This window comes from Elephas maximus, chromosome 6 (genome assembly GCF_024166365.1).
Source record: "Elephas maximus indicus isolate mEleMax1 chromosome 6, mEleMax1 primary haplotype, whole genome shotgun sequence".
NCBI classification, from domain to species: domain Eukaryota; kingdom Metazoa; phylum Chordata; class Mammalia; order Proboscidea; family Elephantidae; genus Elephas; species Elephas maximus.
The window spans coordinates 110776638-110804333 of NC_064824.1; the positions used below are offsets into that span (position 1 = coordinate 110776638).

Here is a 27696-nt window from a genome sequence, read left to right on the forward strand (position 1 = left end):
ACCACTTTATCTCTAGTGACTAGGATACTGCCTGACATATAGTATAAGTCCAATAAATGTTGTCAAATTAATATTTAAAGAACTACACAAACCACTTGTATACTTAAAAAAAAAAGAAAGCTTACTTAGAACGTTATTGTTGGTAAGTACCTACCAACAGTCACATTCCAAAAACATTTGAATTAACTTTTTTTTTAAAGTATACAAGTGATATGTGTAGTTCTTTAAATATTAAGGTAGAACACAAATATATACAGAAATCTTGTCTCTTGTTTTCAAATGGAATAATTAAGATAGCAAAAGGCAGTAATGTGTGTGACTACGTTATAATAAGCAACTTTGAGTAGGGGGTCCCCAGCTGACTTCTACTTTCTCTTCCTCTTCCTCTTCTCTTTTTCTCTTCTTTTCTTCTCTCCCTTCCTGCTTCCTCCTCCTCCTTCTTTTATTTATTCATTTATTTTTAATTAACCTTATATAATGCATTGTTTCTAAGAAAGAAGATAATACCAGTCTCTTATCACACATCCCAAACTCAGTGTAGGAGCAAAGGTCTTTTGGCCAATTGCATTGATATAGATCTTCCAACAAATGAATTAAAACCCATGTTTCTTTCACCTTTGCAACTCACCCTGTAATCAACAGAAATGCAGGACAATTGAAACACAGGCAAAAAAAAATACATTTTATTAAAGGCATACATAATAATTAATAAAATATGAAAAAAAAATTTAAAAATGAAAAAAGCAGCACAATAGAAGAGACAAAGATGAAAAAGGACTTTATAAGAAAAAATGTTAAAATCATTTTACCTGTGAAATGTACAAAATCAATCAATGTGCTTTTGAAAGGCACAATGAACTAAATAAATAACATGTCTCAATTACAAAAACATTCATTAATAAATTTCAATGACTTTTCAATTCTCAAAACACAATGAAAGAAACTGGAAACATTTTGGCAAGACTTCTCAATGTCAGAAAAGATGAACAATCTAGACAATTTAGAAAGGAATGATAATACATTCAGGTATCAATTATTTTGATCAATTTTATATACTAATGCATTTCATTCACAAACTAGTTTGAGATTGTTCATTGATTTTATGCTTAAATATTATTATTAATACAATTCATAAACTGAAAGAATCAAAAAGCCTTCCACAACATACCAACATAATGTTACTTTTTTATCAAGTATGGCAAAGAAAATATTTCTAACTACAGCACTTACAACTAACTTTTGAAATATTACTAAATTTATTCTAATGTGTGGGCTTTTTTTTTTTTTAGTGGGCACATTTTGTTGATTTTTAGCTTCTTCCTTTATATAATTTGATTGTCATATTTCATATATCTGAGACCTTAGCAAGTGTGTTCCACTTATGTGAATAACTATTTGGAAGTTCTGCAACATATATATTTTTATACAAAAATGTCTCAGCTGACAATGATGACTCAGAATATGATTCAACGCTGTGCTGTTCTATCCGGTCTGTGTGGAAGCACAATTAACATGTCATTTTTGAATATTATGAAATCTCTTATAATGGCACTTTTCCTACCATTCCAACACATCACAATTTAGTTTTGTTTTCTAAAATTATTCATTTAGGGGGGGTTCTAACTGTATTTCTTAGTTTCTTCATTATTTTTTTATTTCTTTATGCTTAATGAACTCGAAGAAACCCTGGTGGCATAGCGGTTAAGTGCTACGGCTGCTAACCAAAAGGTCGGCAGTTCAAATACACCAGGTGCTCCTTGGAAACTCTATGGGGCAGTTTTACTCTGTCCTATAGGGTCGCTATGAGTCGGGATCGACTCGAGGGCAATGAGTTTGGTTTGGTTTTGGAATGGACTTGAATAACATCTATCAATTTGGATCCATTTACAGCTTTCATTACCTAGTATTTACTCTCTTCAATCATCAAGATGTTCAATAAGATTGAATTTGAAAGGTTCTTGAGGCACTTTTTAGCATGAATCAGCTTCCATTTGTGATTATCTGCCCACCTCACCTCTATCATGTAAACTATCTACAAACTTCCAACTCCACTTCCAAATATCTAGCTGAAAAGTGGAAACTATGCTTAAATCAGTTATAAGACCCGTGGGTCCTCTGCCTAAAACAGTGAAATTACACTTTAAGACGAGTTGACTAAATCAAACTTTTTTCTAAAGCATTGAATTCACTAAAACACTGAGTTCTGCAAGCATGTTACTATGTAATTTTCAAACTTAACTGAGATCAGTTTTGCCAGAAGTATTTTGAAAAGGATTGAACTGTAAATATTGTACTTAAGTTCATACGAATAAAGAGTTTTTCCAATTCTGTCCATTCCTGTCTCCATTTGGTTGATTTTTACATTTTTCTGGCATATTTTATTTTTCCTGAACACATTCCCAAAGGTTCCTGCTTCGAGCACCTTTGGTCAGTTACAGCATCCCAAAGCAGATGTCAAAATCTTCAGATCAAAGTTTGTGTTATTATTTAACAACAACAAAAAAAAACTAAATAATTAAAAGAAATTATTCATTAGGAAAAATCCAGCTATTTAATTATTTTGGAAATTGTGAATCCTCAATAAATTTTCACTTCTAGTTAACATTGTAACAAGAAAAAAAAAAGGAATATTAAATGAACCAGATTTTGGTGACCTCTTTTCAAGGGTCAGCTTTTGAAACTTCTGAAAAATATTTAGTATAAATAACTAATTAGCATGTGAATTCACTTACTACTCAAGTCACTAAGTGGGAAATTAATGAAAAGTGTCAATTAAGAATGGAAAATAATTGAGCCAACTGCTTAATTGTGATCTTCATCCATTTCTTTTAGCCCAGAAAGAGCCTTTCTCTTCCATTTACCATTTGGCTGTTTAGTCACAAATCATCATCAAGGTTATTGCTTTCATTATTTTCCTTTGTTGATAGACGTAGGGACCAAGAGTTTAAATTCTAATTGTATAAATGGAGTGAGGTGGAATTACTTACAATCTCAAATTTATGGAAGAATTTGAACTAATTTTTTTTTTTTTTAAAGCCTGGTCATAGCTTGAGGTACCTTTTGATACTTTGAGATTATTCAAGTCAGGAAGAAACAGAAACTTTGAGCATTATACATTACAGGTTATGCATTACACACCAAAAGAAAAAGTCCTAAGTATTACAGCAATGATTACAGAAAATGCTTATTAGTTACACAACTTTTTTAGTTCCTGTTTTAATACTTTGCTATAAGTCAGAATCAACTCAACAGCAATGGGTTTGTTTTTTGGTTTGTTTTTCTTTTAATATTTGATCCTAGTTTACCCTTGGTGCAGGTAAGACTTAACAATCTAATTTTTAAAAAACTAAAAAGAACATAATATTATGCTGCCTCTCTAAATTTCTCCATTTGTACATTCATCTTGAATAAAATAAGAGGTGACAATGAGTAAGTAGTATATCCTTTGAGGTACCTGGACTTGAGGTTTGGTTTCTCTTAATTAGATCAGTCTTAGGAAGACTACGGGAATTTAAGAATGGGAACCCTACAGGTGGCTAAGAAAGATGTTTCTAGACAAGATATACACACAAAAACACACAGACTCTTACTCATATTTACATCACTCATACAATTATTTCTCACTTCTACTGAAATTCTCACTGAGCAAAAGAGAAATAAAAAACAAAGAACAAATCTAATGATTAATTTATATGATCAGGAAAGAAAATTTAATATTTTATACTTTCTTGAGAGCTACAACATATTTTTACCAGCTACTGCTTTCTAGTAACACATCATCATGTGCCTTAAAATCCTAATTATCTATTTATTTATTTAAAAAGCAGCTTTGGTTTGATACCAATTCCATGTTGACAAAACAAATAATGCACAAGGCCTCTGAAGGATCCTGTGATACCTACTACAGCAACAGTGTCTGTGTCTTCTCCAGAGTAATGCACCTGTCCTCCTATGTCTGGGGAGAAAGCACAGTTGTCTTCATTTTCCAGATGCTATGAACCACTTTGCCGGTTCACACACAAAGCTGTACTAAACTTTCCTTACCGCAAAATACAATGGTCAGATTTCAGGCATTTTGTCGATATATGGATTTTCATTTTTGAATCTTGATGTCAAAAGAAACATATAACAAATGTCCTGACAGTACAGTGGGATTCTTTTTTCTAACAGCAATAATTTACAGAAGATACTTGTACATTATAATACGAAGCTAAATATAAACTGACAGTCACTCAAAGAAGTAGCAGAGAAGTTGCATGGTGAAATTCATCTCAATCTCTTAATACATATATCTCCAAATATTAACTAAATGAGCAAGTTAGAAACCAAATATTGATTCATCCTAGTACAAATAATAATAAAAAAAATTTCCATGAAAATATGTGAGTGACAATAGTCACACGTAACAAACCCATGGCTTTAAACGAGGCAAGTATCCCTTCAGGAAACTACAAACGCTTCATAGATGATCTTCTCTACATACATTTTACTATTATTTTTTCCCCTAATGGTATTCTCAAAAATAAGGAAAAACTATTTCATAATTTTTTTTGTTATCTATATTTTTCTATTGTTGTTACCTCCCATCAAGTTGGCCCCCAACTCATAAGTACCCTGCGAACAACAGAACAAAGGCTGCCTGCTCCTGTGCCATCCCCATGAGCAGTTGTAGACCCGACCTTTGTGATCCATAGGGTTTTCATTGGCTGATTTTTGGAAGTAGATCACCAGACCCTTCCCTGGTCTGCTTTAGTCTGGAAGCTCTGCTGAAACCTGTTCAGCATCATAGCAACATGAAAGCCTCCACTGACAGAGGGATAGTTGTTGTGTACAAGGTGCATTGGCCAAGAATACCAGCAGGCCACCAGTGCCTCCCATTATCTACAAGGATGCCCTTTTGGACTTTATAAAAAGTGTATTTCCTTTTGGGGAGCTATGAGTCACTTGACAATCTAGCTTCAAAGAGCATCTAACCCCCAAAGTAGTCTTAAATCAAATCTAATGGCCGTGCCCTTGCAGCAAGCAAATCTGAAGTTCTCCTTCTTTTCAGTCATCAATCTTCTTCAGCTGGCATTTGTCAAGCTGCATGGCAACTCTCATTCACACTCAATAAGCTTTCAGGTGAATTTACTTTAAAATCCAGAATGATCCTGTGTAAGTTCCAAATTACTCTTTCACAGAGTTGCACCCAGATAGCCTCTGGCATTCTGATAAAGGTGGTTTGTCAATAAAATGCTGAGTGAAATTGCTTGTTGAGAATGTATGGTGTCAGCTGAGAGACTAGTAGCTGAGCAAGCACCTTCCTAAAATGTAAAGACTTTTTTTTTAAATGGTTAAAAAACACTTGCTTATGTTGGTAATCCAACTCTATTAATGAAAACCATTGAATTGTATGCTCTAAATGGTTAATTGTACGGTATGTAAACTGTATCTCAACAAAGCAGCTAAAACACCACTTGCTTGTTACTGTTGTATGAATAAATGCTATCTCATCAAATACCCTATTTGATTAATACAGCTGCAAATGGGAGGGGGGTTATTTCAGGCAACTATATTGAAGATAGCTAGATTAAAATCTAAAGTATTTTTGACATCTTGCCATTTGTAATATGTTCTTTATTCAAAATTTTAAAAATTTTGGAGTGAGTATATTTTTCATTCTAAAACATAGACTATATATATACATATATATATAATTGAGAGCCTGAGAAAGATATTCTATGTCCCAATTCACATTTTATCATTATTTTAATGTAAAAAAGAAATGCAAAGCATTCCAGTCATGTACTTCTGTTTCCATCTTTTCCCAATCAATAAAAAATCAGTTTACATAGTCAAAAATATAGATAGATACAGCCATTGGAAATTTCTTGATTTTACTATTTTCTTTTCAGAATCTTCATTTGAAGTAGTTGAGTAGAACAGCTTTGTGATTAAGGAAAAAAAAACTTTCATCTCAAGATTTTACATTGATCAAAGAATCATATTTGATCTATAATTCCAGAGCAATAATTCTCAAATTTTGGCAGTCACCTGGAATATAGAACACTTATGGAATGTGTTAAAAATACAGAATGCAAACACAATGCCTGAGACTCTAATGCTCTGGGGCTGAGGTAGGAATGCCCAAATCATCATTTTTAACATTATCTACGTTAATAACCAACTCAGATTATTTGAATTCAAGTGGTATTGAATCATATTTTGAGAAACATCATTTAGTAATTTAGTTATTTTTGCATCACAGTAAATGGCCAAAATATGTATTTAGCCTTAAAAATTATAATTTCACAGAAAACTATAATCACAGATGTTTCTAAATGAAAGGAACTTCAAGAAAGTACCTAATCTAATCTCACATTTTACAGATAAAGGAGTTGAAATCTAAAAGGATAAATGCCATGTCTCAAAGCATGCAGATATAAAGTGGTAAGGTTAGGGCTAGAATTTCTTGTTCTTAACATCATACCATGAAAAAAAAATCTTATTTTCTGTCAGAACTTAAGTACTCTGTCAAAGACTAATTGGTGTTAAAGTTAGGCTCCAAACTTCTCCTGATAAATCCACTTTATCTTTTTGCTTCCCTATGCTATATGCGGAAACCCTGGGCGTAGTGGGTAAGCTGCTAACCAAAACGTTAGTGGCTCAAATCTACCAGGTGCTCCTTGGAAACTCTATGGGGCAGTTCTACTCTGTCCTACAGGGTTGCTATGAGTCGGAATCGACTCGAAGGCCACGGGTTTGGTTTTTGGTTTTTATGCTATATGGGATTATTTTGCCTCAGGTTATCATCAAACCTATTTAAATCAAGCAAACAAAAAAGAAAAACCTTGCATTAACTTATTATTCTTCTTGGGTTAAAACTGTGATTGAATCACAACTCAATTTGTTCTTATACAACTTTTTGTTAAAATTTTGTTAGGTAGCACATTGCTCCTCCGAATGATTGTTTTCCATTACTTGGAGACCCACATATTCACAATACATAATAGTATCTATCATTTGCTGGTGATGGCTCCTGCTCTCCTGCCCTCCCTTCTTTTTAAAATTTCTAGGGAATAGGAGTCAAAACTATTAAAAGGCCATCAGATTTCATCAGCATCAAATTTTTAACCTTTTCTGTTTAGTCTCACTCCGTGCCTCTCAATTAGGTAAAAAAAAAAAAATCCTTGAATAGAGTAACTCATGGAAAAAGGGCTTTATGGAATATGGAGCACAGTATTATTTTAAAATAATGTGCAACAGTTCCAAACATACAGGGAACTATCAAAGAAAGATAGTAACAAAACTATAGGTTTTATCCTCACTGAAGATTAAAAACAACGGAAAACTTTCATTGAACATGTGACACAGGTGGACCTAGGCTAAGTGTTTCATTCGCATTTTCATATACTCTTATGTCTTAGGTATTCTATTATTCCTAGTTTACAAATTAAGGAGCCCTTGTAGTACAACGGTGAAGAACTCGGCTGCTGAGGTTTGAACCCACCATTGGCTCCACAGGAGAAAACACCTGTTGTTTAAGGGCGGAAGAAAGAAGTGGCAGTCTGCTCCCCGTAAAGATTACAACCTTGGAAACCATATGGGGCAGTTCTTCTCTGTCCTATAGTGTCACTATGCTTCGGAATCAACTCTAAGGCACAAAAGATAAAAACAGTTTATAAGTTGTGCATGGTAAATTGTGGCTCAGAAGGTTTTATGTAAGTTACCCAGAGTCACACGGTTAGTAAAGAGCAGAGGCAGCCAACAGCATCTTAGTACTTAACATTTCAGCATATATCGGCTACCAACAAAGCCACTCAGTATAAACTGCATTTTTAAATTTGAGGAGTTTACATTTCTCAAATATAATTACACTTTTAATCAGGCTTTTCTTTCATTTGCTTGTTTTGTAAAATTAGGAAGACAAAATAGCATAACGAGGGAAGAACTTCTACCCAGTGTATTTTTTTATGTATTTGATTTTGTTCCTGCACAAAGGGGTTGCTTTGAATTAGTTATTTCTTTTTCTCAAAATAAATGTTGTTAGAAATAAATTAGGTAACTCTATACAAAGAGAAAAAGACAAAAAATCCAGAGAGAAAGAAAAGGAAATGTAACAAGACTACCTTCATGTTGTAAATTTGATTTTAATCTAGAACATTTTGACAAGCGAGAACAAGACAATAGCTGTTTTATATTTTATGGGAAAACTGAAGCTGACTTACTTAATTGGAGTTGAAAAGAGTTGCCTAAAACCCAAGGAGATTGTTATTATGTTATATTAAATAAATCTACTGAACAGAAACAAGTTTCCAAAGGTTTTGCTTGAAAGACTTTTTTTTTTCATTTATGTCTTGCCAGGTTATTTCTCTCCTGAAGCTGAAATAATGGAAAAGGAGGATGCTGAGGTGAAAGATTCTCACAGCTTTGTTAGTTGATGGCATTTTGCCACATGCCATGGCCAAGCAGAGCCATGAGAACTAATTCTTTCAATTCTTCAACGTTCACTTTGCGTCAGGGCCAGGAATCACAGACATTCCAAACTTCTGATGCAGACTCAATAATCCCAGCTATTACATCATTGAGGACTACGTTATCTCCAACATCTCAGGACCATGAGCTCAACACCACTTCAAGCAGTTCATTTTGTGGAACAAGTCTATTTGCTAGAAACTTCCCCATCATATGGGGTTAAAAATATGTCAACTTATAGTTATTTTTACTTATCGTTTCTATTTTTGCATAGCCCAACAAAGTAAGTCTAATTTATTTTTCATCCATCAGAAGCTCCCAATAATAATGGCAAAGGGCCTTCCCTTCTTCAGATGTCTCCATTTTAAACATCCGCAGGCCCTTCGATTAACTTCACTTCAGTTTAGTTTGTTCTAACTTGTTTTGTTATCATTGTTATTGTGTTGTTTTTATTTTTGCTTTGAGGTTAATTTCTTTTAAAATAGCACTGGCCCAAGTCTTTCAAATTTTCCAAGTAAATTTAAAATGCAATCTTTTTAATGATAGCTTTGTAGCAAGCATACACATTTAAATCCATGTACAATGGAATCTAGCTATAATTGAATGTAACATAACCAAATGAGGAGACAACTTTACATAAGTGGCATATTATTTGTTACAGGAAGCTGTGAATTTTAAATTCAAAACACACATTACATTTCATCCAACCCTTTCAGTTTATATTTGAGAAGACCGAAGCCCAAATACTTACAAGTTATTGTTTTCATGGGCCGATTTCTAAGTAAGTAACAAAAAAACTAGCTGGACTATATGAAGAAGAACCAAGCAACAGGATTGGAGGAAGACTCATTAACAACCTGTAATATGCAGGTGACACAACCTTGCTTGCTGAAAATGAAGAGGACTTGAAGTATTAATTGATGAAGATGAAAAACTATGGCCTTCAGTACAGATGGCATCTCAACATAAAGAAAACAAAAATCCCCACAGCTAGACCAATAAGCAACACCACGGTACATAAAGAAAATATTGAAGTTGTTTGGATCCTCAATCAACACTCATGAAAGCAGCAGTCAAGAAATCAAACGATGCATTGCATTGGGCAAATCTGCCGCAAAAGACCTCTTTAAAGTGTTGAAGAGCAAAGACGCAACCTTCAGGACTACGGTACACCTGATACAAGCCATGGTATTTTCAATCACCTCATATGCATTTGAAACCTTACAACGAATAAGGAAGACCAAAGAAGAAATGCATTTGTATTATGGTGCTGTCAAAGAATACTGAATATACTATGGACTGCCAGAAGAGCAAACAAATTTGTCTTAGAAGAAGTACAGCCAGAATGCTCCTCTGAAGGGAGGATGAAGAGACTTCATCTCACATACTTTGGACATGTTATCAGTGGGGATCAGTCCCCGGAGAAGGACATCATGCTTGCTAAAGAGTCAGCAAAAAAGAGGAAGACCTTCAAAGAGACAGGTTGTCACAGCGGCTGCAACAATGGGCTCAAACACAGCAGTGATTGTGAGGATGGCACAGGACTGGGCAGTTTTTTGTTCTGTTGTACATAGGGTGGCTAGGAGTTGGAGTCAACCTGAATGCACCTAATAACAACAACAGTAAACTAGAATGTATCTACTTATGCAAATAATTCCAGCCCATTTCTCAAGCCACACCCTTTAATACCTATTTGTTCTCTACGAGTACTAAGCTATCACACTACCAGGATAAATTCATTTGTGGCTCCAAAGCAAGAGGCCAGGAAAACAGAACACACTCATGTTTTCAAGATCTGATTAGGAATCTCAGCATCCTCAACCCCCTCTTCAGACAGTCAGAGTAGGATTTTCCTCAAAATACAGCCCCACCAGAAGCAGTTGGTTCCACCTCCTAAGGCAGGAGGTTAGCAGGTCTGAATACATGAAGGTGATAGGGCTATAAATCGAGGTAAGGCAGGAGACATAGGGACTGGAATCCCAGGTGTATGGGATAGTGAAAGGCTATTATCTCCTGACAGGGTCAATCTGCCAGGCAATTTTCCCAGTGGCCTCTTTCTTCTTTTTCCCCTGCAGACGCCAGGAATTAGCCTACCAAATTCCTTACCTACTATCTCAGAGGAATAAAATGCAGTTTTAAGCACAGATCTTTTTTTTCCCCTCTAGTACAGTGAACAAATAAGACATTCAGAGAAAATGTACTCTGATCCTCTATTCCCTCACCACCTTCCTTCATAAAATTCTACTGGCAAGGAAAAAGTGAAATGATTTTTAACTGTAGGATTTTTTTTTCATTGAAAGGACTGAAAGAAATTGTATCTACCCATCAAAGAACATAAAATTCAGGCTATTATATCCTCAGTCCCAGGAGCTCAAGGGTGGAATGGGTGAGAATGTTTGGGGGTAGGAGCGAGGGTAAGGGAAAAAGTTTGAGGATGTTTATGAAGAAGGTTAGCACTGGGACACAAAAAACAAGAGCTAAGACAAGAAAAAAAAAGGCATTAGTCTTAGGCATTACTCTTTTTTTTTTTTTTATCCAACTTTTGCCAGCCATGGTGTCAGTTTCTTTTTTGGTCACAGGTAGACAACAGTTACCTGCCCTACATAACATCCCTGTGATGCTGCAAGACTCAAACAGATGGTAAAGTGACTTGAAAATTGTGAAGCACAGCAGCAATATGTTATTATTATTACTTGATAATAAAATCTTAAAAATGCATTTTTATTTATTTGTTTCTAAAACCTAGATATGAAAAGCACCAGTCAGTGCTGCTACCAGAAACCAAATAAAAACTCTCATAGAATTTTAATATGAGATAATTACAACAGCAATATAGATTGATTGTGGTAATATGTGTTCTGTAAAATCTGTGGGCTACTATAAACATGTACTGTTTTCATAATACCATATATGTGCTATGTTATTCTAATTTCATAAGTTTTATGTTTTAACGTTGTATAATTTGACATATTAAGACTTTACTTATGTTTAAAGTTATTATAGAGCAACTAAGTTAATTAGATTAATTGAGGGACTACAGATTTACTAAGGTAATAAAGTCTAGCAAATGCCTACCAAATGAATGTTTCCCTAGAAGTCAACAAGAGCATAACTCAATCAAAATCTAATGAAATTTAAGATACTGAACTGTTTTTAGGACAGAATTAAAAATAAAAAACAACAGCAGCAAAACATGTGTCCTTGCTAATGGCAGGGCTAAAATTTCAAAATTTTCCAAACATAATAAGGCATTAGAAACAGTCCTTGGAATTATTCAAAGTGAATGAGATGATTATGTGTGTGTGTGTCTGTGTCTGTGTGTGTATACACACACATACATACAATACGCACACACAGACACAGACACAGACACACACACACACATATATATATATATATATATATATTTGAATCCACCAGCCACTCCATGAAAACCCTATGGGGCAGTTCTACTGTGCCCTGTAGGGTCACTATGAGTTGGAATAGACTCTGTGGCAACAGGTTTTTGTATGTATATATACATACATATATATACACATATATGTATATATATACTCATATATATGGAAATATATATATATTGAAAATTGTAAAAAATGAAATGGGACACGTAAACATCTATATTCTAGGTATTAGTGAGCTGAAATGGACTGGTATTGCCCATTTTGAATCAAACGATCATATATTCTACTAAGCCAGGAATCACAACTTAAAGAGGAATGGTGTTGCATTCATCATCAAAAAGAAAAATTCAAGACCTATCCTAAAGTACTACATTGTCAGTGATAGGATAATATATATATGCCTACAAGGAAGACCAGCTAATATGACTATTATTCAAATTTACCCACCAACCACTAAGGCCAAAGATGAAGAAATTGATGATTTTTACCAACTTCCACATTTATCAACTTTTGCAGTCTGAAATTGATGGAATTTGCAATCAGGATGCATTGATAATTATGGTGATTGGAATGTAAAAGTTGGAAACAAAGAAGAAGGATCGGTAGCTGGAAAATATGGCCTTGGTGATAGAAACAGTGCTGGAAATCTCATGATAGAATTTTGCAAGACCAACAATTTCTTCATTGCAAATACCTCTTTTCACCAACTTATAACAACGACTGTAAACATGGACCTCACCAGATGGAACACACAGGAATCAAATCTACTATATCTGTGGAAAGAGATGATGAAAAAGTGCAATATCATCAGTCAGAACAAGGCCAGGTCCAAGGCTCATATGCAAGTTCAAGGTGACTCTGAAGAAAGTTAGAACAAGTCCATGAGAGCCAAAGTACAACCTTCAGTATATCCCACCTGAATTTAGAGACCATCTCAAGAATAGATTTGACCCATTGAACATTAATGACCGAAGACCAGACGAGTTGTGGAATAACATCAAGGACATCATACATGGAATAAAGCAAGAGGTCATTAAAAAGACAGGAAAGAAAGAAAAGACCAAAATGGAAGTGAAAAGAGACTCTAAAACTTGCTCTTGAATGTAGAGTAGCTAAAGCAATAGAAAAAAATGACGAAGTCAAAGAGCTGAACAGAAGATTTCAAAGAGCAGCTCGAGAAGACAAAGTATTGTAATGACATGTACAAAGACCTGGAGATAGAAAACAAAAAGGAAAGAAGAACATGATCAGCATTTCTCAAGCTGAAAGAAATGAAGAAAAAAATTCAAGCCCTGAGATGCAATATTTAAGGATTCTACAGGAAAAATACTAAATGATGCAGGAAGCATCAAAATAAGATGGAAGGAATACACAGAGTCACTGTACCAAAAAGAATTGGTCGATGTTCAACCATTTCAAAAAGGTAACATATGATGAGGAACCAATGGTACTGAAGGAAGAAGTCCAAGCTGCACTGAAGACATTGGTGAAAAACAAGGCTCCAGGAATTGACCGAATACCAACTGAGATGTTTCAACAAATGGATGCAGCGCTAGAAGTGCTCACTCATCTATGCAAAGAAATTTGGAAGACAGTTACCTGGCCAGCTGAGTGGAAAAAAAAAGAAGAGATCCATATTTATGCCTATTCCCCACAAAGGTGATCCAACTGAATATGGAAATTATTGAACAATATTATTAATATCACACACAAGTAAAATTTTGCTGAAGATCATTCAAAAGCAGCTGCCACAGTATATCAACAGGGAACGGCCAGAAACTCAAGCTGGATTCAGAAGAGGACGAGAACAAGGGATATCACTGCTGATGTCAGATGGATCATGGCTGAAAGCAGAGAATACCCAGAAGGATGTTTACTTGTGTTTTATTAACTATGCAAAGGCATTTGACTCTGTGGATCATAACAAATCATGGATAATATTTCAAGGAATGGGAATTCTAGAAAACTTAATCGTGCTCGTGAGGAAACTATAAATAGATCAAGAGGCAGTTGTTAGAAGAGAACAAGGGAATACTTCATGGTTTAAAATCAGGAAAGGTGTGTGTCAGGGTTGTATCCTTTCACCATACTTATTCAATCTGTATGCTGAGCAAATAATAGGAGAAGCTGGACTATATGAAGAAGAACAGGGCATCAGAATTGCAGGAAGACTCATTAACTACCTGCGTTATGCAGATGACACAACCTTGCTTGCTGAAAGTGAAGAGGACTTGAAGCACTTACTAATGAAGATCAAAGACCACAGCCTTCAGTATGGATTACACATCAACATAAAGAAAACAAAAATCCTCACAACTGGACCAATGAGCAACATCACGATAAAGGGAGAAAAGATAGAAGTTGTCAAGGATTTCATTTTACTTGGATTCACAATCAACACCCATGGAAGTAGCAGCCAAGAAATCAAAAGACACATTGCACTTGGCAAATTTGCTGCAAAGGACCTCTTTAAGGTGTTGAAAAGCAAAGATGTCACCTTGAAGACTAAGGTGGGCCTGACCCAAACCACTGTATTTTCGATTGCCTCATATGCATGTGAAAGCTGGACAATGAATAAGGAAGACTGAGAAAGAAGTGACGCCTTTGAATTGCGGTGTTGGAGAAGAATATTGAATATACCATGGACTGCCAAAAGAACCAATAAATCTGCACCGAAAGAAGTACGAACAGAATGTTCTTTAGAATCAATGATGGTGAGACTTCATCTCATGTACTATGGACATGATATCAAGAGGGATCAGTCCCTGGAGAAAGACATCATGCTTGGTAAAGTAGATGGTCATGTAAAAAGCGGAAGACCCTCAACGAGATGGACTGACACAGTGACCGCAACAATGAGCTTAAGCATAATGATTGTGAGCATGGAGCAGGACGAGGCAGTGTTTTCTTCTGTTGAACAAAAGGTCGCTGTGAGTCAGAATGAACTGGATGGCACCTAACAACAACAACAAAAAAAAAATGTATATATATATATATATATGTGTATAAAATAGTTATGGACTTCCTCTGCCCTTAGGAAGCATTATCTAATAAAACTCTGTACTTTGAAACCTGAGCTCTTATTCATACATGTAAAATGGAGGGATATAACCCCAAAATTTAGTTAAGCCTGTTTGATGAGGCAGGAACTGAAGAGTAACTGGTTTAGACTCAGACAGAACTGATTGTGGATCTAGTTATGAGACTTTGGGCAAATATCTCCACCACTCTTGAGCTCCTTTTTACTTTTCTGCATAATAATCGGGCTACTAAAGTTTATTTATACCATGTTGCTGTGAGGATTACCTGTGCATAGGAATAGCACCTAGCTTAATTTCTGTCACCTGGTGGGTGCTCAACAAATTACGTGCTTTCCACTTAAAATCCAGAACCCTTAATCTGCTGAAAAGAAAAAGAAAATGCTATTTTTGAAACAACTTCTTTTTAAAAGTGACTGTTAAACATCTTGTTTTGTTGTTGTTGTTAAACATCTTCCAGAATATCTAATCTTGAACTCTCTCCATAGATATTTTAATGCACATACATTTTAGAAGTCATATCATATTCATTGCATGCCAGGTAACCATCGGGGAAGAGTTTATTAGATGAAAATAAGTCTGTTGTAAAAGATTTCCTTGCAATTATTTCACTGCCATTATCCTGGCCACACGCTCATGCAGTTTTTCAAATTAATATGCTTAGATTACTGAGCGAGTAATCAGAGCAATAGAACTCTATGAAGAACTCAATTACTAAAGAAAATGATCACTCAAGCATTTGAGAAATTGGGGCTACATCTAATTTTGAATAGTGAATCATTATTGATATTATGGAAGCATTCAGTACAAACATTTGGACATGTCGCACTGGAATATGGTGCTTTAAATACATACGGTAAACAGAACTAGCTGCTTGCTAATATCTCTGTTAAATGTTATTCTGCCCAGCTGAAAAAAAAAGAGAAATAATATCAATCTTGAAATCAATATTTAAAAAAATAGGGAGCTGATTGCTTGACTGAATGAAAATTGGATTATTAACTCACATTTAAAATAAACAATTCTAATTTTTCACTTGCGGTAGAGTAATCCTTTATAGTCTGAAGGTACTTATCAATGAAAGAGAATTTAAAAATTGCTTTGCACATATTTCCTTATTAGAAAACTGCTTAGATACTTCCATCAATGCATTTTAATCATTCTATCACCAAAAGACCTCATTCTGAATAAACGTTTATGTATAGAACCATATCCCATGTTTTCCTGATTTAATATTTTTGTCCTACTATTTAGTTAGTGTTTTACCTTCCCGCCCCTTCCCTCCCTCATAATTCTTAATCATACCTTTATTTTCTCCAAATCAGCTGAGCCTAATTGCATCTAATAAAAATTACTTTTTTTTATTTCTGATTTTTATTTAAGATTCAAAGTAAAGGCTACTTTAAGTACTTTGCTATATCTTTTATAAAGCATCTGAATTAGGAGAGATTATATGGAAAATGGGTTGAGTACGTTATGTTCGCTGTTCTTTTTCTGCTTTCTATTGAGGCAAGCAGTGAAAGAAGATCATTCAATAACCAATGATAATCCCTATGAAATACAACAGTCACCAGCTATGTGGCCCCAGACAAGCCACTTCACTTCACAAAGTGTAATAATATAGCATGATCATTATCATGACAATGACAGTGATGCAGGTACTACCCAATTCCCCAAAATGTTATCAGCACAAAATAAGTTACAGTAACCTAAAAGTGCGGTAGGAGATTATTATGATTCTCTGAGTCCCTTTCTTATTTCTTTATCTTTTGGAGTCATGTACTTCTTTGAGAGTATGATGAAAGATTTGGACCCTTTTCCCAGAAAAAATGAAGACCTGAACAGATAAGACTATTTAATAAAATTTCAGGAGCCATGAACTCTCTGAAGCCTATTCATTGTCTCCTCGGATTAACTCACGGACAGGCTGAGCTGGCAAGAGAATCAACATGCCTTTGGCTAGAGATTTACCACATCCCTCCTTGGAAGAAGAAAGGAAAAAAACAAAAATAAATGACTAGTTCAAAATCCAAATTCTTATTTTATGGATGTAAAATGTCCAGGTAGATATAAGATATCATGGTTTTCAGCCATGCTCAAACAGTGATTCTTTGCTTAGGCTGTTCAACAGTGTTGTGTTACCCTACAGGAGAAAAGCCAGACTCACGGAAGGATGTTCATTTAGAAGAAAGCCACACTAATATCCATATAACTTCTTGAATTTCCATTATGTCAGGGAATGCCTTATCAGTTCAGTAATTCTAGTTAATCTGCCAAGATAATGTAATTAATGTTGCATTTTTGTAAAGTATATGGCAGTGATCTATTTTGGTGTTGCTTTTTTCAATACAGTTTTTATTATGGACAAAAAAAAAATCATTGGTTGCTATGTCAGGAGCCATCTTTCTTCCATACCCCATTCTTTACATTTTCCTTCATCACAAAATCCTGAAATGTTCAAGTATCCATCAATCTTTCTGAATCTCCAGGATAGCCTAAGCCAAAAAGTATATGGAATTCTCCTAGTGAATCGGTGAATTGTTACTTTTTTTTCCTCTCCTGCTAGACATGAATAAGGAAGCCTGTTGCCAAAGTTGCTTTTGGAAGCCATCTCATGATTACAAACAGAGCCAGGGCTAAGATGAAGCCACATGTAAGTGTATCAGATAACACTGGTAACCCTGTGGGAAAAAAACCTATGCTTCTCTGGGCTTTCTGTTATATCAAATAATAAATTTTCTTTACCGATCTTTGACAAGTCAGTTCAGATACCCTTTGCCCGGTGATGCTGCCTCAGACTGAACCAAGCAGAACTAGTCTGTCAGTCCCTTACATTCAAAACATCTAGTGCATATAGGGCTTTATCATGTAACTCATCATTGTGTTTAATGCCAGTATTTTAACAAACCCATAAGCAGTTTGGTTAAGCTCATTACTGCATCCCCAGAATAGTGCTGCCACCTAATAGGTATTTTACATGTTTTTGGTGAATTAATGAGCACCAGAATATAACTAATTTAAAAAGGCATAAATGGGAAGAAAAAAAAAAGGCAGATCTTGCTTACATTTTTCCAAATCCTATAATTAGATTTTTAGTACTAACTTCCTTGTTATGAGAAAATTGTGGCAGACTTTTTCATAAAAGAACAACAGCAAAGAATGTTAATATCAGGTTTTCCAAAGTAATATTGGTTACTGTGTGTGAGGGAGTGGGGAATATTGAATTCATCTTAACAAAATTTCTGGAAGATGATCTTTGACAACTTAGGGGGCTGATCAATACTTAACATTCAATCATGTCCCAGGAATTTTTTTTCCCCTTCTAAAGTTTTTTTTTTTTTTAAAGTTTTGGTATAACAGTCATACACAAATCATAACTATGGAACTTAAGAAATAAACACAGTTAGCACACCCATGTAACCACTACATAAGCCAAGAAGTAAAATATTACTCGCATCCCAAAAGACCCTCTGGGGCTCCTTCCTCTAGAATACTCTGCAGTCTTTATAATAATTTATTTTCAAAATGACTAAAAGTTATGAATAAATAATGTATATGTGTTTCACGTTAGAAAATGTATTCATGTTTGCAAGGACATATGTTAATTATTCTTAATACACTTTCTACTGTTTAATCCCTTATACCCTTAAACTGTAGTGATTCTTTGTAGGGTGAATCAATCTAAAGACAGTCCTTAAAAAAAGATTTGTAGATTTTAAATCCGAACATTATCATATGGACTATATTTAAATTCCATCACTGGTCTATTTGTCTTGCTCGTTCCTACAGTGAATGAATTAGGCCTCTGGGGGAAAAAAAAAAAAAAAAAAAACTTCTCATTTAGAAGGATAAAACTGAGGGAAATGAGAATCATAACAATAAGAAAGAGAGATTAAATCCTGTAGAAATTGGTTAATTGATTGCCTGGCAGTTATAACAGAAATGCTTGAAATCTGAAATCTATCAATTTCTGGTTCTGTTTTTTTGTCTTTTCTTTTTTTTTGCTTTTCTACTTAATTAGAAAAAAATGAAACAAAAATGTATTCTTGTTTAGCTGGAACTTTGGGGAAATACATAGAAAGTTGTAGGCAATGAAGTACCAGATGTTCTTTGTTGCTAAGTTTATCGGAGTTTAGCAGCAAACGTGTTTATATAATGTATCATTCCTGTATATTAAAATTCTGTGGTGAGCTGAGTAAGAGAGCCTGTGAGCAAATGCCATGATACCAAAACTAAGCAAAAATGCAGACAGGAATAAGGGTATGAATTGGAGTGTCACAACTAACTAAAGGCTCACATTTCTTTGGAGGATAAATATTGATAGACTCCTAAATGAAACATTTTTCCATATTATTTTCCAAATAACAATATTTTTGTCCATGACCTTATCAGCCTAATCATAAGGCAAAAACTAAACTTACTTCCAAGATGTGCCAGGTGAAGGGTTCGACTTGTCCACTTTACATCAGACCCTTTGAGAGAACTGGACTGGAGGCCCAAATAGCCAGATTTAATATTATTCTGGTTTTACCCAGAGTATAATCCAGGAACTCTGGCCCCTCAAACTAGGATGTTTTTAGAAACCAAAGAAGTCATTCATATGAATTTTAGACCAAAATTGGTGAATAACTATGCCTATAAAACATTCTAGGTCACAAAGCAAAAGTAAATTACGTGGAAGTTTGCATACCATGACTCTTACTGTCTGTTACATCATATCTCTCATCCAATATTTGTTTGAAAATCACTGTTATTTTTCTCAAGTCATTCTGAAATATAATGCATTTTAAAGCTAAATAGGATTTTAAAGTCCTTCATCTTGAAGCACACACAAGATGTTTACAATGGGCTTCAAAAATTTGTTCAGTGTATATGGTAATTTAAATAAAAATTTCTCTTTTTCCTCGCCCTACACTTGGTGAATTGGTTACAAGAATACTTTCAATGCTTAGGTTCCTTAGCTTTAACAACAACAACAACAAAATTCACTTCCATATGCTATATCCCAAAAGCTTTTTAAAACATTCTTGCATCTCCTAAAGGAGACAGAATGTCTGCAAACATCACTGTTGTTGTATGCAGTGGAATTGTTGAGTTAATCCAACTCACAGCAACACTATACACAGCGTAAAACTGCCCCTTAGGGTTGGCTAGGCTGTGTGATCTTTATAGTAGCAGATTGCCAGGTCTTCTCTCCCACGGAGTCACTGGCGGGTTCAAACCCTACCGATATTTTGGTTAGCAGCTCAGCACTTAACCATTGTACAACCAGGGCTTCTTTGAGAACACAATGGCTGGTGTATTTTGGACGTTCTATAGGAATACTATTTTGTATGCATATAGACATCATCAGTCTTGAATCCAGAATCCTCCACACCAGTCTAATCTTGGACTTTCATCATCTCCCAAAGTTGGTTGCAGATTTCCTCACTGCACAGTACATTTGTCCTTTCATCCATGCATTCAGCAAACATTTATTAAGAAACTAGTATGTTTCAGATTGGCACTGGCAAACCCAAAATGTGTGTCTGTACACACATGCCTGTGCACACATTTGTATGTGTGTGGCAATATGGTATACCTGGAAAGACAAGGAAATCCTAAGATTCCTAAGGACAAAAATGAGGGAATTCTCGCAGCTATGGCTCAAACAAGCTAGAATTAAGGCTCATGCTCAGCAAAACAACCATTTATTGAGACGTTTGTAGCTTTGGTACTTTCCAATGGAAAAACACAGATTAACAAATCTGCCCATGGGTACACTTTTTCTCATTCATAAACACTAACAGCACATGCTTTATGGGGTTTTTGAGATTAAATAAGTTAAAACATGTATAGCATGTGTGTAGTACCAGCCACGTAGTAGGCACTTATTAAATAACAACTACTATTTATTGTTATTACCCTGCTGGCCACTATTCTAAGTATATTAAGCACATGATTTGATTTTATTTTCACAATAGCCTTATGTGGTAGATAGCAGAATCCCCATTTTATAGATGAGTAAACTATGAATTAGAAAGGATAAGTAATTTTTCCAATGACACACAGCTAACGTGTGTGGGAAATGAGATCTGAAGAGACAAATCCAAGGCCCATGCTCTTAAATACTGCTTGGAACTCTGAAAGTGACTCATACTCTCACAGAATAAGGCAGAGTCATAGGTCTGTGGACAGGAGAATAACTCAGATTCAGTGTTCAAAAAAGCCCCCGGTTTACAGATTTTACTTCATATCCTGGGCCCGAACTTCCTGGGACTCTAAAGCCAGTCCAAACTCATGGATTCAGTTATACAGAATGCAAAAAAAAGTTAAATTTAAGTGGTTGTGGGCTGAGGAAAAGAAGTGACTGCAAGTGAGCACAAGGAATCTTTTTGGGGAAAATACCTTAAAATATTCCCCTTTGTTGTTGTGAGGTGCTGTCAAGGAGGTTCTGACTCAGTGACTCTATGCACAACAGAATGAAACACTGCCCAGTCCTGCGCCACCCTTACAATCGTTGCTATGCCTGAGCTCACTGTTGCAGCCAATGTGTCAATCTACCTTGTTGAGGGTGTTACTGTTTTCTGCTGACCCTCTACTTTGCCAAGCATGCTGTCCTTCTCCAGGGACTGATCCCTTCTGACAACATGTCCAAAGTATGTAAGACACAGTCTCGCCATCCTTGCTTCTAAGGAACATTCGGGTTGCTCTTCTTCCGAGACAGATTTGTTCATTCTTTTGGCAGTCCATGGTGTCTTCAATATTCTTCACCAACACCACAATTCAAAGCCATCAATTCTTCTTTGGTCTGCCTTGTGCATTATCCAGCTTTCACATGCATATGATACCATCGAAAACACCATGGCTTGAGTCAGGTGCACCTTAGTCTTCAAGGTGACATCTTTGCTTTTTAACGCTTTAAAGAGGTCCTTTGCAGCAGATTTACCCAATGCAATGCATCGTTTGATTTCTTGATTGCTGCTTCCATGGCTGTTGATTGTGGATCCAAGTAAAATGAAGTCCTTGACAACTTCAATCTTTTCTCTGTTTATTACAATGTTGCTTAGTGGTCCAGTTGTGAGGAATTTTGTTTTCTTTATGCTGAGGTGCAATCCATACTGAAGGCTGTGGTCTTTGATCTTTATCAGTAAGTGCTTCAAGTCCTCTTCACTTTCAGCAAGCAAGGTTGTGTCATCTGCATAATGCAGGTTATTAATCAGTCTTCCTCCAATCCTGATGCCCCATTCTTCTTCATATAGTTCAGCTTCTCAGATTATTTGTTCAGCATACAGATTGAATACGTATAGTGAAAGGATACAACCTTGACACACACCTTTCCTGACTTTAAACCATGCTGTATCCCCTTGTTCTGTCCGAATAACTGCCTCTTGATCTATGTAAAGGTTCCTCCTGAACACAATTAAGTGTTCTGGAATTCCCATTCTTCACAATGTTATCCATAATTTGTTATGATCGAATGCCTGTGCACAATCAATAAAACACAGGTAAACATCCTTCTGGTATTCTCTGCTTTCAGCCAGGATCCATCTGACATCAGCAATGATATCCCTGGTTCCATGTCCTCTTCTGAAACCAATCTGAATATCGGGCTGAGTATCTGGTATCAGGGTGGTACCCCCCCTTTAAGGGTTCTTTTTTTAGGGGGGTGAGTCATCTTATAAAGTTGGATTGTAATGTTAACTGTGTAACTACAAATTTGCTAAAAATCACTGAATTGTACACTTAAAATGGGTGAATTTTATGATATATAAATTATATATTATACCTCAAAAACGCTGTTATTTAATTTTTTAAAACAAACAAAAAAGTATAGACACTATGGTCCTGCTGTAATCTTCCCCAAGTTGAGTCCAATGATTTGGTATTTGTCAACTAAATCCTTAAGTGTTGTCCTGATTGACACTGCTGTGTAACAAACTACACTAAAGCCTAGAGCTTTAAATAACTGTTTTATTATTATCTTCATGATTCTGTGGGTTAGAAATTTGAGCAAGGCTCAGCTTGGCAGTTCCTTTGTCTCTCATGTCATTGTGTGCTGCAATGGTGCTCAACTGGCAGATGGACTGGGCTGGTGGGTCCAAAGTGGCTTCAATCACACATCTGACACCTGGACTGGAATCACTCAAAGACTAGGACTGACAGCCTGCAGCACCTACATGTCACACTTCCATGTAGCTTGGCATTGTCACAAGATGTCCCAGCCTCATAATAGTCAAACTACCTGTTGCCTCAAAGCTCTAAGTGCCAATGTTTTAGTAAACAAAGTGGGAGCTGCATTGTGTTTTATGGCCCAGCCTCATAAGCCACATAGCACCACTTCTGACTCGCTCTATTACTCAAAGAAAACGCCCTCCTGAATTAAAGAGGAGGGTAATTAGACATTACCAACTGATGGGGAAATAACCAGGTCACATTGTAGAGAAGCATATGGGACGGGAGATATTGTTATGGTCATCACTGGAAAATACATTATAACATAATAGCTTATAATTATTATTTACAATAGCAATTGCACCCACCATTAGTATGGGTTTCAGAAAAATTTAGAATGCTTCAAAACACGAATGTCTGAAATTTTAATGTAGGATTTCATACACAGTGACATTTAGCCTAGGAGGTATATTTGGGTTCGTGGTGATACTCCCAACGACCTCAAGAAAATCAAGAAGCTTCCTCCCAGGGATAAGAGTTGACTTTTGGGCTAAATGTATGATTATACACTGAATTGCTATTGTGGTACTTTTCACCAAAAAAATTTTAAAAACTCTTTATTTACATACAGTTAGTTTCACCTCCTTTAGTCTGGTAGCTGAATACAACTGTGAACTCTCTCCTAATAAATCATTTAATACTGACTGTGACCATTTTTGTTCATGCATTTCCCAGACTGAACATGACAACTGATGACTTTTGCTCAAAATGGCTAACCTTTAGATCATAATCACAAATACCTAACTTGTATCCTATTTTAGTGAATATTTTAGAGCATGTGAGAGAAACGCATTGTACTAAAGACTGGTTTAATTTAAAACCACTCCAGGTTAGTGAGGGCTTGTTATTTACTTTAAGGGTAGCAGGCAACTTATTAATGAAGGAGTAACTCAGAGCTGTGTGAGCAGAGATCTTGCTTTGCCACCTGCAAACTGAAACAATCTCTTAGTAATGAATAACAAAGTATTTAAAAAATACCCCTGCCTGAAGAACAAGATGATTCATCCTTACTGAAAGTCAGAGAATTTCCTCACACAGACTGTACCAAAAAAAAAAAAAAATTTTTTTTTTTTTTTAGCTCTTACTACCCATTCTTAGTAGTTTGGAGTTCCAAAGAACATTGCAATGGAAAAGATAATCAAAAGTGTGAAACTTTATTAATAATGTGGTCTTAGACTACTGAAGCTTGACTTAATATATATAAAATATATATATATACACACATATTTTAGGATGATTTCTGTTCTATTAACACCTGTTGAAAACATTTTGAATTCTTATTCATCTAATTCAGTGGTTTTCGACTGGGAACAATATTAGGATCAACTGGGAAGCTTTGAAGAAATAGAAATGTCCAGGCCCCACTGCCAGAGATTCTGATTCAACTGGTTTGGGGTGCATTTTAACATACATCTTTTTAAAAGAAATCTATTCTTGTGAAATAAATGGACAACAAGGGTTTGATATAACCTATTAATGCTTATGCTGGCTTAGTGTTACCTACTTTTGAGAAAAATCATGTTGTTTATATTTTTATCAAACTAATTGAAAAAACTTGAATGCAACCTTTCCAAAACAGAGGTCCTGAAGTAATGTGAATCCTTTTAGAAGGAGACAAATCCACTAGTCATTACTCTCAGACTACAACTTTTTAATTAGTTTCAAATTTACTAAATCGTCTATCCTTCGTTTTGTCATCTTGTGTACTAGAATATCAATGGAGATATTCTCAAAGACTATAATGACAGCAAGAAATACTTGGCTGTTCATCAACCACTTTGAAGTTCCAACCAAGTAGCCTTTTCAAAAAAGGAAATTAAACGAAGAAGAGGAAGCATAGCCTTTTCAAAAAAAAGGAAATTAAGTGAAGAAGAGGAAGCGAGAGGAAAACAAAGCAAAGAACAAGCATTTGAACAATAGACAGAAACTCTGAGTTTAAGTTTTGATTTGGTCATTAACAACCATTGTGTGACCTTCTACAAGTCACTTAAGGTTTGCTGGGTTCATTACTCCTGTAAAACGAGGGACTGAGTCGGATCTATGGTTTTTATTTTTGTGACAGTATTGAAACCAGAATGATCTTAAGCCAAAGTGTGTGCCTTTTTTCACAATATTAAAATACCTCCTCTATCACTGATGACAATGGTTGCTCAGTAGTAGAATTCTTGCCTTCCATGTGGGAGACCCGGGTTCAAATTCCAGCCAATGTACCTCACGCACAGCCACCCTTCATCCGTCAGTCAAGGCTTGCGTGTTGCTATGATGCTGAACAGGTTTCAGCAAAGTACACAGATTAAAACAGACTAGGAAGAAAGGCCTGGCAATTCACCTCCAAAGATTAGCCATTGAAAACCTTATGGATCCCAATTGTCCAGTCCTGTTGTATATGGTATCACCATAAATCAAGGGCCAAGTCAACAACAGCTAAGAGGAACAACAATAACATCCTGTTTTCCTAGGTTACCCATATCTTTGAGTAAGGTTCAGATTTAGACTGGGGCTTGCTACTGAAGGGTGATTCAGGCTTGCTGCCTAATGCTTACTTGGGAATTGTGACAAAACTGGGGAATAAGTGCCTGGCATTATGAAGAAATGGTATGGTGAATAATACCCCTCTTTCTTCCTTCTTATTTCTTCCCTCCTAGTTTGAATGAAAACCCCAGACCCAGTGAACCCAGTACTGTCGACTTGATTCTGACTCATAGCGACCCTATAGGACAGAGTAGAACTGCCCCCATAGAGTTTCCAAGGAGTGAACAGAAAACAAATATGGGAGAAAAAGCACACATTCTTATAGCTCATCACTTAATGTGGCTTTGGTCCTTGGATATCTAAAGTTATAACTAATAGTTATAACTCACAGATACAAACACACACCATAGATAGACAGATAGATAGATAGATATTCTCTACACTCAGCAGAAGAAAGGTAAGTATCTTTGTGTTCTTAGTTTTACAGAATGTTTGCTTGCTTGCTTTTACTAATGATTCTGCCTTTTCATCTCTTCAAACAATAATATCTATTTAAAACTTGAAATGATCTTATGTCTCACCTGTTAACATTTTCTTTGACTTGCCCACAGTCCTACAGCTAGTTAGTTTTTGTGGAATAAGCCTGTAAGTTCTCAACCCTGACAGTCCTTGGCACAGGAAATCCTGCAAACCAGATAGACTGTATAATACAAGTTGTATACACACAAATATAAACATTCTGTAATACAAGCTTTTAGAGCAAGGAACAAACTTAGAGAGAACCTAGTCTCTACTCCTTCATTGTATAGATTACAAAACTAGAGCCCAGAGAGATGAAAAATAGAGAAAAAAATGAAACTTTAAAAATGTTAGCTCCCAATCTCAGGTTTCTCTCGGTCATATATTGCGGCCAGAGGTGATCTTATTAAACGAGATCAAATTAATGTGAATGACTGATGAGAGCTTCACCCTCTCAGAGAAATACAGATTTTAAATCCAAATGCCCTTTTGTTGATTATAAACTCTTTGAGGGCAAAGGTTAACGTTTCATAATTTTCTGCCAATTTGCACAGTGCCATACCTATCTAGTGTAAATAGTATTTATTTGACTAGTGACAAGAGTCTTAATCTAAAGAACAGACCCTAATCTACTATTTAAGCACGAACGATTTTTATATTCTGCTGGAGAACATCTCCAGAAGACCCGCCCAATCATGGATCTTGTCACTGTCTCAAATCACCCAGACATAAATTAGGATTGAACTACCTATAATAGCCTTCAGACAAACTAACAAATGTAAGCACAGTTTGTCTCTTCAGAAAAGACTCTTGAAATTGTTCTGAAAAACAAGCCTCTATTTTTTTATAAGCCTGAAGGCAGTCATCAAAATCATACTACTCTGTTCTTGCTCTTTCAAGTCAAATATAGATTACTCTAAATTTATTTTATCTGTCCTATTTTCTACTCTGCAATGAATTCATATCACTAATGCTTTCATTATTATTTTATTATTCTTAGATAGACTTTTCCAAGATATCTGGAATTATTCCTACATTCCACACAAAGAAGGATGAAATCAGTTTAATTTTTCTCTGGGTTGGAACTTAACCAGCCTCCTCAGTTCTAATGGCTGGTGGTCTCTTTGATCGTGACTTTTACAGGCACAATTTAAAGTAAAAAATACATATATATTTAATAAAGAGGACAGAAATAATAAAAATAAATTTAGTCTTCCTTGTGGTAAGTTCCAAGAAAAATTTGAATTCTTCCTGCCAAAAGTCACTAGAGCGGTTTATATAAACCACTAAAAAGAAAGTGGTGAATTTTTTCCTTGTCCAACGTCTGCAACCAGAGGAGAACGTGGGTGTAGAGGAAGAAAGAAAAGGATGTAGAGTGGGATACTGAGGATCAAAAACGGGACTAACTGAGGATCAGAAACAGGACTAATACCCGAACGCTAGCTCCTTTGGATAAAAAAATGCTAAAAAAACCTTCAGAGAGGATTGGTGTTAGCAGTTAAAATGAAGAGCCCACAAGTCTAAGCCTGCACACATACCCTTAAGTTCAGTAGGCCTGTGTAACTTATATTCAGAGCTCACTCAGTAATTCAGCA

At 35.6% G+C, this 27696-nt stretch overlaps 1 protein-coding gene and 1 pseudogene across 3 annotated transcripts in view; one reads left to right on the plus strand and one right to left on the minus strand.

Annotated features, from left to right (window-relative positions):
• Window positions 1-27696, minus strand: part of ERBB4 (erb-b2 receptor tyrosine kinase 4) — a 1265080-nt gene that overhangs the window by 1023476 nt on the left and 213908 nt on the right. The window lies entirely within an intron of this gene.
• LOC126078423 (40S ribosomal protein S27-like) lies at window positions 16846-17097 on the plus strand (annotated as a pseudogene).